A 16,081-nucleotide genomic window follows, 5' to 3' on the forward strand; every position below is an offset into this window, starting at 1 on the left:
CCCAATATTCTTTAGGTCAAACCCCCTTCTATGATCTGAAGAATAAAACCTCCAACAAAACGTTTTGTGCTTTTGGTGAACCTTTATGTGAAACTGTTCCCTCATGTAAAACCACTGAAAAAGACTACCCCAATACTGTATGTCCAATGACAACCATGCACTACAACTCCCATAACCACCTAAGTACTGAGACAAGGAGGATGAAGGAGTTGGTACAAGTTAATAGGAGTCTGAAGCTGAATGTGCAGACTAGTTGTTCTACAAAACCACCTGTGCACGGGACATTTAGAGATGGCAACTGCATTACGGACTGTGGCAGTGCATTCGAAGATCCTGGGCTCTCGGCAGCTCGAAGAGGCGTTCTCCCTACCGGTACCTGAAGGGAAGCAGGCCTGTAACAGCGTAGCTGCGAAGGAAGCCGGAAGGACGTCTGCAAAATCCAGAGTGGGAAGCGAGCAGCACAGCCACGCCACAGAAGCATGAATAGGGCCGGAGACGCTGGAGAGAACAGGCGAGTCAACCCAAAGCAAGTGGGGACCCCAGGGCGTTACGGCGACTGCGTTGACAATTTGAATGTTATGAGATTGCTAATAAAGAAACTACAAAAAGATACAGAAACTACAAAAAGATTGTTTGAAAGCAGAAAAGGCAAAGTACACATTCAAATCCAAAGAAGATATAAATGCATGAGATGCAAGTGTGGGGCAAAGTTTGAGCGAACATTAAATCAGACAAATATACTGAGCTAAGAATGGTATACGCAATTTCGGTGATACATAGGAACTGCAAAAACACATAAGAAGTCCTGGCAAAAGATGCAATTGAAACACGAGAGAAGTCCTGACAGGAGAGTGTACCAGGCAATTGAAACTAAAAGAGAAGACCTGGTAGTGGAGTATACCAGGCTATTTATAAAGCCACAAGAAATGCTTAAGAAGGACAGTGTTTGCTAGACAAAGGAGAAACTTGGGTTAAAGAAAGACTGTTACAGAACTTGTTGCCTAACAAGAGTATTGGGAATCAAGGAGAAACACAAAAGGAACTGTTAGTAAAGAGACATTACCATCCATTTAAGAATCCAAGAGAAGGGAACCACCCTCTGGATCCAAGGTCCTTTTACCATGAGGAACATTTTTGTTGGAGTTATTCTAATTTTCATTTATGAACATTTTTTTGTTATTGCCAATATCAGGTTGAAGACATTTCCTTGCTCACTTTATTGTTTTGTTTGTAGTGTGAGGGTCAGGATAGGGTTTTTTTGGACACAAAGGCAGCTTTTCAGTTATTGATATCCTGACACAGACTGATCTTAGTTTTTGGGTAGGGAAATTCCTCTTTAGAAAAGGGCCATCAAAGCATTTTCCTAACCCATTGTCATTTAAATAAAGGTCTTTAACTAAAAACATGACAACATTGTGTCCATCTTTCATTTCTGATCACTCTCCCAACGTAAAGTGCATATTCTTAATATGAAATATAGAAGAAAGAGAACTTTGGACTAGGATCTCGTGTTGTCTCAAGCAAGTTATACCTCTGTCAAATATTACAGAGTCTAGGTTCCTTGTTGCAGCCACAAGGGGTTCCCAAACCCTGCTTCTTTGTGTTTTTTCATTGGAGGCTTAAAGGGTTTTCCTCACCCTGTTTCTTGGTCTTTTGTTGATGGCTTAAAGGGACTTCCTCAAATGGTATACAGAGTTATTAACGGAAAATAAATAAATTAATTTATAACAAAACATAATTAACAAAAAATAATTAATATTTTAAAGAAACTATTGTGGGGGTGGGGTAAAGGGTTACATCTTGTGGGGAGGGGGATGGGGTAAAGGGTTAAATCTTCTGGGTAGGGGGTTGGCTGGATTTGTAGGCAGGGTAAAGGGGTGTTTGAAGGGAACCCCCAAAAAAGAGGGAAAAATATGTTGTTACTTTTTTCACTATTTTTGTGTCCTTCTAAATTTGTTATTTATTTATTATTTATTTATTGGTTATAAATGCATGGAATCCTTCAAATCTGCTTCTCTATAGCTTGCAGTCTCTCCGTTCAACAAGCAAGGAAGGTACCAAGATTATTACCTGTAGCAGCTGGGTAAGTATTGAAATGAGGGAAAGATAGAGGTGAGAAGCTTGCACTACCTATAGGGGCTCATGACATGAATTGTTACTTTCTTTTCTGTGGGTCCTGTGAGAAACCAGAAGGTGTCTCACCCGCTAGTCCCCGGGGGTCTCTCTCTGAAGTGGCCAGGGCACGGCCATCGCCTTTGGATCCAGACCCTGGGGGTGGACCAGTGCGGGAGGATTACCTGGGTGAGGGGTCTTTGGGGAGTGGGACACCTGATGACGAGACGCAGTATCCCCCTCCCTATAACACCTTTTCCCCATCCTGCATCTATGGCATTTAGAAACTCTACCCCCCCACCCACCCATTCCCTTCACAAACACTTTGACACGGACAGCCCGCTCTGGGAGAAATAAGACTTACATCCGAGCATTGTACCTGACATATCCCACTACTATGGTCAGGCAAGGTCTGGCAATTACTGGTAATCACTCACACCTGAATTCCATTAACCTTCCCCACACGGATAAAAGGCGGAGCACGAGTGCACACTCGGAGCGAGGCAAAGCACACGAAGGAACAGTACTTTTCTGACAGCAGGTGAATGAGGGAAGAAAGACAGGAAACCAAGAAGGGTACACAAGGAGGGAGATACCCTTGACCTTTCTGGAGAGAAATCGTTGCTATCCAGAACCCTTTAGAGTACAAAGCATAAGGCCAGGAAAACAAACTGAAGACTTCTGCATTGTGTGTTGGAGGTACCCGGGGCTCTCCTGCATGGCTGAATGAATCGGGGAGGATCAGCAGCCGCTGTGGTACCGTCCTTGGCTCCAAGATCAAAGCAGCGCCTGAGACATCAAAACAGCTGGTGAGTTGGGGGAAACCAATGCAAGACCGATCTGTGTTGAAGTTAAGGTTGCAAGTGGCAACATTGCATAAAGAGCAAAAGAACAAAGATTGAAAGGTGTTTGATGAAAGACGCGAGGAAAGCTTAATTGCTGATGGATGTTTTGAACATTGTGGGAGAAAAATATAATACCAGTGACAGAGTGGTCCGGAACCACGTGTGTGCTCAATCAAAGGTCTCTGTAAGGTATCCAGCCAAGAAGTGGCAGAAAAGAAAATAAGAGCATAGTGTGAAGTGAATCAAAGTGGTCCTGCAACGGTTTAAGCAAAACCCATTGCACATTCAAAAGTCTTCGATCTTGATATCAAGAGGAAAACGCAGAAAGTGAGATTGCATGGTCTGAGCCCGAACAAGGGAGACCAAATGTGAACTTTGTGCAAAAGGGGTCCGAGCAGGAAGGAGGGAGACCCATGATGAACACTTGCAGCACGAACATCTGAATGTGAAATCCTGATGAGAATGGAACTTTGGTGCTTGTCGGCTAAAACAGGACCCTCTACAGAGACTGTAATTGGTAAAGAAGCGTTGGCAGAAGGCCCTGATACCTATGCTTTGAACTGTATCCTTGTGGCAGAGAAGCCAGAGTGTGTGCGAAGCTCGAACATGGCACCTTACCCTGTGCTGAAAACGTGGGGAAGGGAAATCAACTGCTCTACTATCCTGACATTATTTCTTGAACACTTTTCTTTTTGCATACACTATGGTCCCACCCCATTTTGTATTTAGAAATGAGGACTGACAATAGGTTCAGTAGTATAGGCCCTTTTTGGCCCTTTTTTTTTTTTTAACAGAGACTCGACTAGTAGTGCGTTATTATTATTTGATGGTCATAGCTTGCTCTCATCCTTAGATTTAGGTTTAGATAGGCGTTCAACCAACCCACTGAAGTTCAATAAACACCCTTGAACTGTGATCACTTGTGTGTCTTCACTGTTTGATACCATGCCCTACGTACAGTCCTGTCCTCGTTACTCCTTCTCTGGTATGGCCCCCTCGATGATGTGCCACATTCTCATTCATCCACCGACTCTTGGTCTAACCCAACTACAGATAGGGTTACTCCCCCTATTCCTTGCCTCAGGCACGCCATGCTCTCTGGAACCTTCCTCTTTTATCTGTCTGCCTGATGTTCTCCTGCTGTTTCCTTCAACTCACCTATTGCTTTCTCCTGGTATTCTCAGATCTCCTTCCACTCCACAACTTCCTATTATATCCTTCTGGATTTCTATCATACCATATCCAGCTGACTTCTGCCAACAACTTCTGAAGTCACAAAACTTCCACTTACTTATTTGCACCAATCCCCTCCCAATGTCTTACTCCTACCACTTCCTTGCACCAACCTCTGCTTGAAGTCTCATTCACCTTCTCCAGGCTCTCTCCAACCTCTGTTCTGTTCAAAGACGTTCAGTCCGCCAATCACCCACAAACTCTTTTACCAGCTTCTTCCACAAATACACACCGGCAGACATAGCCTGTGTGTTTTTATAGAGCTCTGACTTCTCCACCTTGGCTGAGCTCTTTCTAAGGTGGGGCACCTGGAAGCTGGTATTGGTGAAGAGCTGTTATAGGCTGACACTAATTGGCTCACTGAGCCTGGTCTAGGTTTTAGAGGCAGGACCAAGCATTTATTGGCTGTGTGAGCCATGCTGGGATACATTTCCTTTCTCTTATGGCTTTGAAAGACTGCCCTAGAGGTACATATACAACCAACATCAATTCTCAAGAGAAATACAAAAAATTGGAACTGTCCAGGGGATCTGCTAGAGGTTATTGGAACACTCTATTTGGACACCTAAGTACAAATCTGGCTATCAGTAACGGGGGTGCTGTCAGAAAGTATTAAAACTCATTGTGGATTGAAACAGAGTTGTGCATTGGCTCAGTTGTTATTCAGTCTACATGTCTCGGATTTGGGGGAATCGCAAGAAACCATTCGGGCATTTCCGCATAAGGTCAATGGAACAGAAATTGCATGGATCTTTTACACCGACAACCTGGTCTTTATGGATCTAACCCCAGTTGAACTGCACAGACGAATTGAGAGCTTTATGGCCTATCTGGGTCATAATAAGATGAACATTAATGTAAAAAAACAAAGATCCTAACTATGTCATTGGTGAGGGTGAAACTCAGGAAGGGATTTATATGGAAGGTCAGGAATGGGACCCTTGAGGTGGTGGACACTATGGTGTACCTGGAGGTCATGATCAATAAAAACATTGATGAGAGCTCATTATCTCTCCTTGCGTCTAAACATGAAACGTCTTGCTGCCCAGGGCACTAAGCTGTTCCGTAAATATTGTAAATTTTCCCTTTCCCCCCTGTTAACGTTCTATAGGCAAAACGTTGTCCCTATCCTAACCTATGGAGCGTAAGGAATGCTAAACAAGTCCTGGAGTGTTAGGGACTTATTGGAGGGCTTGTTTTAGCATAGGATCCTCAATCTTCCGAGCTCATTGACGATTTCCACAATTAGACATGAATTACATCTACAGTCTCTGGAGTCTATAGTGCTCTGGAAATCCATTAGTCCATATAGGAAATGCAGAATGGCAGAAGTAGTGACACCATTTGAGATGGTGGTCGAATATCGAGGCAATTATGGTTGAGGTGGAGGTCGATGAAGTCATCACAAACCCTCTGAAAATGTTTAAAAAACTCCAAGAAAGGGATTGGGTTGATGAAATAAGAATGGGATCTAGACACCATGAGACAGTGCTCAGGAATGGAACGTAAGAGTTTGAACCAACCTGCTACATATTTGCTGAAACCTCCCTCCTTCCACTATAGGGACTTGCTGCTAAAATGTAGACTTAATATCTTGGCAACAAGAGAGGTAAAACTCTCAAGGAAAATGATCTCACAAACAGATTTGCAATGTAGATATTGTGGGTCATTGGAGGGGGTGCCCCATTTGCAGCCCTCAACAATGACAGATAAACAATGGTGGGAGTGGATACTCTTAGGAGAAAGAGTGAGCCTAGTCTTGGCCATGATGAAATTTGTAGATGTGTGATAAAACAGGACAATGAAATTGAATGACTAGATGTTTTGGAATGGAAGGTATTGATTTTAGGAATCATTTTCTAATGCACATGTTGTGATGTACCATAGATCTGTTTCACTTTATGAAATTAAGAGGATTTTCTTCTTTTTAAAAGGTGTGAAGAAGGTCATCTCCTTTTCTTCCTTTTTAGTGATTTGATGACCGTAAATGGTTCTCTGTTCTTCTTGTAAATTCAACCAAGATTTTTTTTTTTAAAATAGTTACATAGACAGCTTTGGAGCCCATACACTAACATTAAGCTGGCTGCTGATTGTTGGCTGTGGATGCACCCCTCTAGATTATCATCATTCAGCAAACAGTGGGGTTGCTTTCACCCCTTTTTTTCTTTCCCCTGTGTCTCCTCTCCTGCTGGATTTGTCTCTGTACGCCCGGGTCCGGTTGTCTGGTGCCCTTCCCAGAGTTGATCTGCTGCGGAGTTGACATCATGCTCTGCAGAGCATATCAGGGTGGATGCTGTTTATTCCAGACTTTTGGCTAGCTTCTGAGCCTTGTATGTGGCCTGGATGGAGATGTTGGCTCTAAGCATACAAATCACTTAACTGAGGTGAGGAGAGTACTAAGTGAGTTTGGGATGCTAAGGGACGAGAGGGGAGTATATTCAGCAAATTCTAGTATCTATTTGTCTCCCACTAACCCTAGTTGGCTCTCACTGTCACCTATCATCGAGGCGTTACATCTATAAAGTACAAGCATGGAACACAGCAAGCACAGCCCAACGTTGTCATGAGCTACCACTAGTGCGGAATAGTACTACAATAAGCTGCACCCTGCCCATTATAAATAGCAGATTGTTAAAGACATTGGTGTGAAGGGGTTTTCACAGAAGTTCTTCCATGGTGTATAGAACGCATAAGGTATAGAAAAGGAGGCAAAAACATACTGTCATTTCAGTCAATCCGGTCAGTGTTGGGAACATAGTCAAGAGCAACATAGTGAAAAACTCCTTTATTCAACTGTTAATATGCTGTGTGTTAAAGAGAAGTAACACTAAAAATCCTGTTAGCACATTATATAGCATCTCAACAAACAATGAAGGAGGGTTTAATGCTGCTCCACCCTAACCCCTCCAATCCTGGAGCGTCTATGCTAGATTCTGCTCCAAACACTCCAGCATAGCACCTTCTTTCTGAACTCTTACAATTATACAAACAAACCTCCACCTTTTATTACCCATGGCAAAGCTGCAGAGGAGTCCTGTTGTCGGCTAGAAGACTATACTGATTAAGCTGATAATGCTTTTATCATGAACCCTACATTGAAGCATAAGCAAAATAGCAGCAAAAAGGAGAAGACTAGCAGGACTCTCACCAATCTGGGCTCTAAAGTACTTTATTTTATTGCTTATATCGCAAACCTGGCTCAAGAGCAGCGGAGCGCTTTACAACAGGAGGGTGCCAGAATTGGGCTTGGCATATTATACAGTTATGTAGTACTGTTGGTGGAGGGAGAGAGGGATTTTTATTCGTCTGGCAGGTATTGTTGAATTAGCCATGTTTTAATATTTTGTGGAACTAGAGGATGGTGGGGGCATTTGGAGCCTCTACCGGGATTGAGTTCCAGTCAAACAACCAGTCCTCCAATCAGAGCTACCTGGAAAAAATCTGAAAGGGTTCCTGCTAAAACTAGGTCAGAGCTCCAAATCTTTAGAGTTCACCATCTACTGCAACCTCTAATTGAAACACTGTCACTATCGAAAACGCAAACATGGCCGTGTATCAACTGCTGCATCTGTGCAAAATGAAGTCTCTGTTGCCACATGTCCTCAGGATTGCTGCCCAACCTCTACCCCAGATGCACCTTGAATGGGGAAGTGAAAATGTGCTTCTGGCAGGGGTTCTGACCTCAGCCCTTGCATCGATTAAACAGTAACATGGTGAAGAAAAAAAAGATTGCCGGTATCAGAAATTTGATAAATCACTTACTCTGATGGAGCTCCACTGGCTGTGTATCCCAGCCAGGATCATCTTCAACACATCATGCACTACACATTAATTACAGCGTCAACTAAAAGGGCCACCTTCTAAAGCTTAAAGCTTTACAACTCTGGAGAACAGGGCATTTCCATAAGCAACAGCATCGCAAGACTGGAAACCCGGAAAGAGAAACGAAGGAAAACAGGCTTTCTCCTGCTATGTTTCATCACTGTGGACCTTCTAAATACACATTTCCACAGCTCCAATGCTACAACAGTTTTGGAAAGAACTGAAGACCCTACTGTATAAACAGTTCTGCAAGTAGTGTATCAGATCCCACCTAGTCCCACAGAGCCAACAACAACACTGGCCTCACTCTGTATAATGATTATTTATATAATATTGTATTGACCGTTTCGGAAATTTGAACACACACCATCATTAATCGACACATTCACAAAAAATCCCTGGATCATATACAAACTAATCTTCCATGTTCTTTGCAGAAGCCGAAACAAACTGTGGCCACCAACCCCACCATTTCCCAAGTCCTTTTTTCCCAAACAAAAGGAGCCACTTTTATAACACAGCACTTACAACAATACTTAACCTCAGTTACCAAGTTAACATTCGTTCATACAGCCCGTCACCCTAGATACTCACCTCAGCACCTGCCCACTCCCTCTTTTCAGGTCGATACGTTCTGAGTATTCCCATTCACAAGCAATATCTTTCTGTGCCACATCCAATGCCACTGTTACAAAAACCTTTTCATATCTTTACAAATCCTCACGATCCCAAACCTTAAACGTCAACTTCGGGTTCATTCCCAATGGTCTACGAAGAGGCCTTCCCAAAGCCAAACATATAATCACAGTATTTCTGAATCCTTGTGCACTCACAATAAATAAAAGAAGGACCCATCTACTGCCCGGCACTATAGGTACGCAGAGCCAGGGAATCAACCCACCCTATGTGAAAACAGCCTTGAATAATAAACCTTATACAGAATTTTAAATCGTATTTGTTTAATCTTACTCACGATGGCTCCTCTCTGGCAAATGTAAGAACTGCCTTTCCATTCCTCGTCTTCTAACCCAAATCAATCTCCCAATTGGCTGTCAGCTTAAAAAGGCGAGTTCATCGTCAGAACAACATTAATCGGTGCACCCCCTTTCAGAAAAACCTCTGTTGCAAGACACCAGCCAGCAAAGGCCTCGTAAGAACTACCAGCAGTCAACACTTTGATCCTGCTGAGCGTCATAAGATGCGTGATTAAGGCAAACGCTACAAGGAAGAGGTTTCCTCGAAAGAACGAAAAGCAGTCAACACTTTGAGCCCAACGAGGGTCATGCGATGGGTGATTATGATATCAATATGGGACAGTAACAGATACAAAAACAGGGAAATACTTGTGAAGAGACTCAACGTATATGCATCTGTTAGAAGAGTCAAGTCATTTGAATGTCAAGTCCACCAAGAGGCAATTCAATATACAAATTAACTTGGAAGAGATCATAAAAATCTCAGCTAGATTGCAAAAATCGTGGATTTGTTTCCATTGAGGATAATAACACGGCTGCTTTAATGATTGTCTAGTCTAGGAACTTGGGGCCAGAGACAGACAGAAACATACCCATGCCCGTTTCAATTGAGGATAATACGCAGCCTGCCTTAAGGATTGAATAGATACTCCATGATGAAAGTTTGGGCACTTGGGGCAAGAGAAAGAAACATGTGCATGTCTGGGACATGGTCATTTGAAAAAAAAACATTTTTCCCAGCTATATTTAATATTTCCTTAATTTATTGTTTGTTTGTTTATTTGTTTATTCATTTGTATGTTGCGCCAAACCCGGAGCTAACAAGGCACAACAGAGAGCAGAAAACATGCGTACTTAAAAGCTTAGTTACAAAGTAAGTCACACTATACATATGATACATTACATGTAATTGTCTTGAGAAATAAGTTAAAGAATATACATATATACAAATTTGCATGAGATCTAAAGGTGATGGTTGGGTCACAATTAGTCTTGGGACTCATTGGAGTGTAGCCATGTGAGAATATTTCGTCTGAGCTATAGTAGGATTGGTCTGTTCTAATGTTCATTGGGAGAGCATTCCAGTACTGGGCTGCCTTAACTAGGAAGCTACTGCTGCCTTTTTATTTCAGTCTGAATTTGGGTATCTGTAAGCAGTAGGAGTTGGCAATTCTGGTGGGGCGGGTCGAGGTTTTTCTCACTATTCTTGCTGCCAAGTAGGGGGGGGGGCTGCGTTGTTCAGACATGTGGAGGTGAGTGATGCTGTTTTAAGTGAGATTCTGTCGCAGATTTTGATCCATTTGTGTTCTCTTCTTTTGTTCGAGATGTGTTCTCTAGAGGGTAGGTTGAGGGCAGTTCTAAGTGCATTATTTTACAATGTTTGAATTTTGTCAATGATGTATTTGTTGGCTCCCAAATACAAGGCATTGTAATAGTTGAGTTTGGAGAGTATTAGGGCGTTGGCAAGGATGATGCAGCTGGATTGGGTGAGGAAAGCTCTGCTAGCCCTAATGAGTTTGCACGTGTAGGCAGTAGACGATGCTAAGGAATTCACTTGTTTCTTCATAGTTAAGGCAGAGTCAAGGTGAAAACCTAATGTTTTCACAGCTTTGGGAACTGTGATTATATTGCCGTCAATGTTAAATGCTGAGTAGTTAGGGCTATGTTTTTTTAGGTTGGCGGCGGATTCGAGGAGTACGATTTTGGTTTTATCATTCAGGCATAGACCATGCATGGCCATCCATGCCTGAATGATGAGATATATTTTGTTTACCAAGGCCATATCAGAGTCAAAATTGCCCACATACATATATGATTGTATCACATACAACACAAAGTAAGAAAACAAATAACTGTGCACCACCAGTTGATTAATATGAAGGCAGAATAACAAAAACCCTATTGTCTAAGGTGATTATTTCCATGGCTATCATACTACATACCTGACACACCACTGGGCCAAAATCGGACCTGTAGGGGATCTCCATCATTGAGCCAAGTTTAACCAGGGCTCCAATAGGAGTTGGGTGTTTACTTTTGTTGATTCACCATTTAAAGGGTACAAGTTATCTTCATCTTCTTATTTACAATAAGATTGGGATAGAGGGCATCAGCACCAAAGGTGTCTGATTGCTCCCGTCTCTTTGCACACCCGCCGTTCACGGGTACCTTCCCGACACTCTCACATAGCCTGCTCTGTGACATAAACCATCGGAACATGATTGTGTGATGGGAGGATTTGTGTGCTCTTTCCCAGATGTGGTTACATGATGGTTGTTGCAGTTTGATGCCTAGGTCTGCTTCACATTTTTGCATGTATAGTAGTTTCTCTGAACTGTCACTGTGGTTTAGTAGTTTAGAACATTTAGCCACTTATTCTATGTGGGTCCCTCTAGTAGGATTAATTACAGGTCTTTAAGCTCTCTTGTTCCTCTTTTTTCACTTCAGGATTTGTGGCCTGTTGTCAGACAACTGTTAACAGGGTAGTATTCCCATAGAGTTGTCCCAGCATTAGATTACCTCCCTGTTCCGAAGCTCTGAATGAGTTGCTAGTTCTGCACGGGGAAAAGACAGGATTTATCAAAACCAGGAGGGGGGCACACCGGTACATTCAGTATTTTGAGGCCCCTGTCCTAGCTTTGGAGGCTTGTAAAAGGGGTCCTGCTTCTGCCATAGCTTTATGCGATAAAAAGGGCAGTCTTTCCAGAGGGAGGGAAGAGACTGCATGCTCTATGGAGATCCATTTTTTGTTTGTGTTTACGCAAGTCCAATCGAACAGTCATTTATTTGGGTTACATCATTTATTTGGGTTACACACAGGTATCTGGTTACAGAGGGAACCACTAGGCCTCTCTGCAAAGGTGAATGGAGGAGTGTTTTCCTAGTCACCGTTGGACGCTTTGTGACCCAAATAAATGTAAGTATATGCCCCTGTAGCTTGTCAGTTCCATTTGCTGGAATTTCTAAGGGCAGCACAAGAAAGGCATATAATAATTTAGGGATCAGGGACATGTTGATAATGGTTACCCTTCTTATTCATGAGATCTGTTGGAGATCCCATCCCTCAAGGTCTTTCTCACATTCTTTAAGCAGGGGCACCATATTTGCTTTTTATAGAACATCAAAGGTGAGGTCAGAGTGATTCCTACATTATCTAGTATGTCTTCGGCCCATTGAATTTGAAAGCTTTATTTAATCTTGTCCAGTATGAGACTTTTTCGTTAATATTTATGCCCACTGACTTATCAGAGATATTTGTAAAGCCGGATGCCTCTGAGAAGTTTTCAATAGTGGAGACTGCTCCCGCAAGGGTTTGTATTCTGTCTCCAAGAAATAAAAGTATATAATCAGCAGGGCCAGGGGTTCGACTGCCAAGGCAAATATCAGTGGGGATAAGGGCAGCCTTTGCATGATCCCCTACCAATATCAATGTGATTAGTACAGTTTTGATTAACCCTGATTCTTGTGCACGGTGGGAACATTTGAAAGGATCCATTTAGCAAATTTTGGGCCAAATCTGTACGAAAGTAGGACTTTGTAAGTAGAGCCAGTTTAAGATGTTTTCCCAGCTATGGGGGAATCTCGAACTCTAGGTCTCTTCAGATCCCTTCTTTTGCTTTTATAAGCGCTGCAGTTTTCCCAATCAGTCCTCCCCTTATTACCACCTGCCCCACATACCAGTCCAGGGCCCAAAAACTGGCGGTCATGAAAGCTAAAGCTACCTCCTTCAACTCCAGAATAGCCAATCCCAAGTCAGACTCCAAAGAGCTCTTCGCCATATTTATATAATTGGAATCCCCTCCCCCCCTCAAACCTTCACCAAAGATGATACATGGTGCAATAGTATCCAATCGGCCATGCTGAATAAACTTGACACCCTCCAAAACAAAATCCGAGCTCACCAACAATATCTCAACAACCTAAACTCCAAGCCTCTTAACCACACTAATCCTAAAGTTAGATATTCTCCCCTCTTCCCTTTCCAAGACATCACTGAAAAGGAAGTCATTGATCTTATGAACGCGATCAAACCATCAAACTGTAAAGTGTACATCCACCCCGCACAGTTTATCAAAGAATGCGCTCCCAATCTCGCCCCCTTTCTTTCCGCCTTCATCAACCACTTGTTCGCCTCAGGGCATGTTCCAACCTGCTTGAAGGAAGCTTGGGTTCGTCCTTTTAAAGAAACCCGCGCTCGGCTCCACCAACCCTGGCAACTACAGACCCATCACCACACCACATTGCCATTTCTATGAAAGATCCTGGATAAAGCAGCATATATCCAAGTACAAAAATTCCTAGAAGACAAACTTCTTGGGGTACGCCAGTCCGGCTTCTGCCCAGGTCACAGCACTGAAACAACACTGCTAGACCGTAAGAATAAAATGGATGACACTGGAGATGAAGGCAAACCAGCTCTCCTCTCCTTTTAGATCTGTCGGCTGCCTTCGACCTTGTTGATCACGATACTCTCTATCATCACTTATCTTCTGCCGCCAACTTCTCCCCTAATACCATATCTTGGATCACATAATTCCTCAAAGACAGAGCAATGAAGGTCTTTGCCGACCAAGCCTGTGCACACCCAAACATCTTAAAATGTGGTGCCCTGCAGGGTTTCTGCATCTCCCCTACCCTGTACAATATATACACAAGACCACTCTTCCTCATCCTCGATGCCCTAGGCATAATCTACACGAACTATGCGGATGATACGCAGGTACTCACCCCACTCCAAGGTGACTATGAAGCTGACACCATAATCATTAACTCAATCTACGCCACCATCCAATCTTGCATGGCAGAAAACTGGCTTTGTCTAAATGGGGACAAAACAGAACTTCTAATCGGTTCCCAAGAAACCCTAAAGAAACATAATGACAAATACAGCGCATTAATCATTGACAATGTTCAAATTCCAGTTCCCCAAACCGTCAAAACACTGCGAGTGAACTTTGATTCCAACGTTACTACACAAGACAGGTTAACACAATCACGTCCGCAGCTGCCTATCACGCCAAACTTCTCACTATTGCTAGACCCTTCCTTTCCAAAGAAAACTGTTTAACCATAGCCAGAGCCATAATTGGATCCCGCCTGGATTACTGCAACGCCCTCCTAGCCGGCACATCCACGAAAAACATTAAGAAACTCCAGGTCATCCAAAACAATGCACTCAGAGCTGCTATTGGCATTCCCAAACGTGACCATATAATGACCAACAGACAACAAGCCCACTGGCTCCGTATCAAAGAAAGGGTAATCTTCAAAACCCTCGCCATCACCCACAAATGCCTGCACGACCCTGCGCCGGCTTCTTTATCTGAAAGAATCTCCAGAGCACTGTCTACCAAACCGACCAGAACCCCCTACACAAACCGAATCACTCTATCAAAGGTATTTAGGTCACACACCAGAGGCTCCAGCTTTCCATTTATTGCGGCCGCTCAATGGAATGCCACCACACCTCAGTGGGATAACTTCCCAAATTGACTTCCGCAAAGCAATTAAGACACTGCTTGTCACATGAACCTGCTACTCTACTCCTCCCTGACCCCTACTGCCTACCTACCATTTACCACAAAACTCTTGCAGTCTTGTTAACACTGTTATTTGTTGTTGTGTTCACTGATTACATTGTTACTTCTGATGTACTCACCGCAAAGTTACGCCCTCCTGTAACTAGTACCTGCACAGTGTAACTATGACTTCTCTCCTGAACCCGCGTCTCGATGCCTTTGTGCTGCTAGTGTGCTTTACAAATTCAAATAAATGAAAGATCCAGGTCATTTTAATTATAGAAGTTCATAATCACTTCTTCTACATGTTGTTCAATAAATGGGTCTTTTAATGATAGGCTATTCAATTGCCAGTGCACGCATCTGAGAGGGGGTTGGGGTGGCATAGATCTTGCATTATCAGTGAGACTGGCATGTGATCTGAATCAAACAAAAGGCTCTATAGTAGAAATTCTGGAGATTACTGAAGAAGCCTTGAATAGCTCATATGTACTGTAGAGAAATATGTGGAGTCTCGCTCTCTTAAACCACCATGCTTCGATTAGCGTAGTTCCCTCAGATTTGCGATGGCTCTGAAACCTCTGATGTCTGTGGGTTCTACTGGGGAGATTTTGTCTTTCTAGGGGTATAGCATGCAATTGAAGTCACCCCGTAAAATAAGATCCCCCTCCATGAAGTTGCCCTGGTTGTCATTTGGGTCATCTGGTTCCCCCTGCCAGTGTATATCTTCCCTATGGGTATGCTAATCTATCATTTAGTTTTAACTGTAATTCAATTGAAAGGAGGATGGTGACCACACACCCCGCCACTTTGTTTCATTCCCTGAGCTGGCAAAACATTTATGGGGATAAGATTTAACAGGTGTTACTCATTTTGGGAGAGTAAATGTATTTCTTGAAGAAATCCAATTCGCCACTTCAAGTCCATTAGTCTTTGTAGAAATTATGTTCATTTTATGGTTGAGTTGAGGCCTTGCACGTTCCAAGAGCCAATACAAATCTCAGCCATTGACCTATGGTTTCACCCCTTCATCAAGGGGTCACTCATCCTCTATGTGGGGAAAGGGCGAGGAGCGTCGGAGGGGTTGGAACCATGTAATACATCATGATGGTGATAAAATAAACATTTGAGTGAAACCCAACGGAACATAAATGTACCAAAAATAAGAGGCATATGTAACTCTAACTCAAACTCTATCCCCTGTTCCCCATCATCTTTCTTATGATCATATGACACTTATGCTGAAGCTATAGTAACATTTGTCCTCAATGGGCTGTAATGGATAAACTGAGCAACATTCAGTTACTGTTAATTTATTTATTATTTATTCATTTATTAATACAAATCGCAGGGAAAGCAATACATTTTTTGGCACAAAAACGCTTAAAAATGTACAATTGATAACAGAGCGGAGGACGTGGGTTCTTTACAATGGGGTGAGAGAATGTGACATGAAGACCAGATGTTGCAGGGGAAGGTGGAAATATAAACCAGGGATGAGGACAGGACAGAATGAAATAGGAACGGGATGGTGGAGAAAGTGCTGAATTAACGATAGAGGGGAGATGGAAAAGTG

General features: G+C 42.9%; 1 protein-coding gene across 2 annotated transcripts in view; it reads right to left on the reverse strand.

The window, feature by feature from the left end:
- The window catches only part of LRRIQ1 (leucine rich repeats and IQ motif containing 1), a 2,234,608-nt gene that overhangs the window by 1,619,322 nt on the left and 599,205 nt on the right, over nt 1-16,081 (reverse strand). The window lies entirely within an intron of this gene.

This window comes from Ambystoma mexicanum, chromosome 12 (assembly GCF_040938575.1).
Source record: "Ambystoma mexicanum isolate Mex_15411 chromosome 12, UKY_AmexF1_1, whole genome shotgun sequence".
NCBI lineage: Eukaryota > Metazoa > Chordata > Amphibia > Caudata > Ambystomatidae > Ambystoma > Ambystoma mexicanum.